The sequence below is a fragment of the Theropithecus gelada genome, chromosome 5 (genome assembly GCF_003255815.1).
Source record: "Theropithecus gelada isolate Dixy chromosome 5, Tgel_1.0, whole genome shotgun sequence".
Lineage (NCBI taxonomy): Eukaryota > Metazoa > Chordata > Mammalia > Primates > Cercopithecidae > Theropithecus > Theropithecus gelada.
The window spans coordinates 3,103,259-3,106,240 of NC_037672.1; the positions used below are offsets into that span (position 1 = coordinate 3,103,259).

Below are 2,982 nucleotides of genomic sequence, written 5' to 3' on the forward strand. Positions count from 1 at the left end.
CAGAATGAAGATGGCAGGAGTTGATGCCCCCGGGATGCTGAGAGCAGGTTTCTGAGTCTGTAAAGCATGTAGCATAGTGTCGAATACATGGTCACCATTCAGTAACTGTGCTAGTAATCATGGAAAAATAATACATGCTCATTGCAGAAAATACAGGAAAACCTGCAGAAAAAAAAATCACCGTTATTCCTCCCCCGCCCCCATTTCCACTCTGAGTCCTTTGGAGAGTTCTTCCATCAGTGTAGACAAAGTCCACAGCAGAATGATAGTGTAGACGACTCTGCTGGGGCTGGGAACCTGGCTTCCTTGCCAGCCACAGGGCCTCTGTAAAGGCCTGCCTCAAGGGGGTGTCGAAGTTTAGGGACACCTGCCTGTCAGAGGCATTTGAACCAGAGCAACTCCATCTTGAATGGGGGCTGGGTAAAATGAGGCTGAGGCCTGCGGGGCCGCATTCCCAGGAGGTTAGGCATTCTTAGTCACAGGATGAGATAGCAGGTCGGCACAAGATGCAGGTCCCAAAGAGCTTGCTGATAAAACAGACTGAAAGAAGCCGGGGCCAGGCACAGGGGCTCATGCCTGTAATCCCAGCACTTTGGGAGGCTGAGGCGGGTGGATCACTTGAGGCCAGGAGTTCGAGACCACCCTAGCCAAAATAGTGAACCCCGTCTCTAAATACAAATATTAGCCAGGTGTGGTGACAGACGCCTGTGGTCCCAGCTACTCGGGAGGCTGAGGCAGGAGAACCCGGGAGGTGGAGGCTGCAGTGAGCCGAGACCTGGGCAACAGAGCAAGACATCGTCTCAAAAAAAATAGTAAAATAAAGAAGTAAATAAAGAAGCTGGGAAACCCACCAAAACCAAGATGGCATGAGAGTGACCTCTGGTCATCCTTACAGCTCGTTATATGCTAATTATAATGCGTTAACATGCTAAAAGACACTCCCACCAGCACCATGAGAGTTTACAGATGCAACTTTCAGATGTTGCCGTCTGAAAGTTACCCTATATGTTCTAAAAAAGGGTGGAACCCTTAGTTCTGGGAATCGCCCACCCTTTTCCCAGAAATCTCATGAATAATCCACCGCTTGTTTAGCATATAATCAAGAAATAACCATAAAAATGGGCAGCCAGCATCCCTCAGGGCTGCTCTGCCCGTGGAGTAGCCATTCTTTATTCCTTTACTTTCCTAGTAAACTTGCTTTCCCTTTATGGATTTGCCTTGAATTCTTTCTTGAGAGAGATCCAAGTACCCTCTTTTGGGTGCTTGTCCAGTAGCATTCCCTCCCTCTTGCCTGCACAGAGCACATGGCTGAGGAGGGAGCCAGATGGGGAAGGACCAGCACTGCAGGGGCCAGGGCCGAGGGCATCGATCATATCCTGGGCTGGTGGCTATGGAACTAATAAAGTCCTTTTTGTTTCTTTTTTTCTTTTTTTGGCTTACGTTAGTCTGAGTTAAATTTCCCCATGCCCAAGTGAAAGCTTTGACTGAGAGAAATAGCAAACCTAGGCCAGGATTTGTACACGGACGGGTTGGTAACTTGTTTGATTAACATGTTGAGCATTTCATTTTTCTTTTTCTGTTTATAAGCAAGCATATATGTATTGAAGAGAATTTTGAAATTAAGAAGAATAGTGCTCGCTTTGGCAGCATATATACTAAAACTGGAATGATACAGAGAAGATTAGTATGGCCCCTGCACAAGGATGACGCACAAATTTGTGAAGTGTTCCATACAAAAATATGTTTAAAAAAAACCCACAAAATTTCATCTTTAATATTAACTGCTGTGCAAAGGCAATCCCTATCAACATTTCATTTGATATTTATATAACTAATACAGTAATTTATTTCTTTCCATGTCATTTGGCTGCGTAATTTTTAAATTTTTTTTGAGAGTCTTGCTCTGTTGCCTAGGCTGGAGTGCAGTGGCATGATCTCAGCTCACTACAACCTGCATTCAAGTGATTCTCGTGCCTCAGCCTCCCGAGTAGCTGGGATTGCAGGCACCACCACCACACCGGCTAATTTTTTTTTTTTTTTTTTTTTTAGTAGAGATGGGGTTTCACCATGTTGACCAGGCTGGTTTCGAACTCCTGGCCTTAAGTAATCTGCCCATCTCAGCCTCCCAAAGGATTACAGGTGTGAGCCACTGTGCCTGGCCTGCTTAATCTTTCATTACTTATTTCAGTCATCCATGATATTGTGAAATTATATTGGGTTTTCATTCAGTCTTCTGGCATATATTTCCCCAAATCCTTGGAATCTTCGAAGTGATGAATGTCTTTTCTGTATGTTAATGAGGTGGCTGGTGGCTCCTAGACAGTTTCAGGATAGGAGGGGTCACCAGAAAGAAGAAGGCAGGGTTAGAAGGTTGGGACTCAGCCCTACCCTTGACCTCTGGGAAGGGAGAGGGGCTGATGGTTAAGCTGATCACCAATGGCTAATGATTAAATCATGCCTATGTGATGAAGCCTCCGTAAAAACCCAAGAGGACAGGGTTCAGAGAGCTTCTGAGTAACCTGGAGGTTCCTAGAGGGTAGCGCACCTCCATTCTATGGGGGTAAAAGCTACTGTGCTTGGGACCCTTCCAGAACGCTCCTTATGCATCTTCTCATCTGGCTGTTCATCTGTATCCTGTAAAATATGCCTTGTAATAAACCAGTAAATGTGTTTCTCTGAGTTCTGTATGCTGATCTAGCAAATTAATTGAACCCAAGGAGGGGGCTGTGGGAGCCCCCATTGTTTAGCAGGTCAATCAGAATCACAGGCACAATAACCAGGGGCTTGCAGTTGGCATTGGAAGTGGGGTTCAGTCTCGTAGGAACTGAGTCCTCGATCTGTGTGGTCAGACACTGTCTACAGGTAGATGCTGTCAGACTTGAATGGGAGGACACTCAGCTGGTGTCTGCTGCAGAACTGATTGCTTGCTTGTTGGTGGAGAGAAGTATTCTGTGTTGATTCTTGAATGAGATTACAGGAAAA

The 2,982-nt window shown here is 45.7% G+C and overlaps 1 non-coding gene across 1 annotated transcript; it reads left to right on the forward strand.

The window, feature by feature from the left end:
- The first annotated feature begins 1,631 nt into the window (after positions 1 to 1,631).
- On the forward strand, positions 1,632 to 1,738 carry LOC112625527. The gene has a single exon (XR_003119621.1). It is a non-coding gene; the product is annotated as a U6 spliceosomal RNA (small nuclear RNA).
- The last annotated feature ends 1,244 nt before the right edge of the window (positions 1,739 to 2,982 follow it).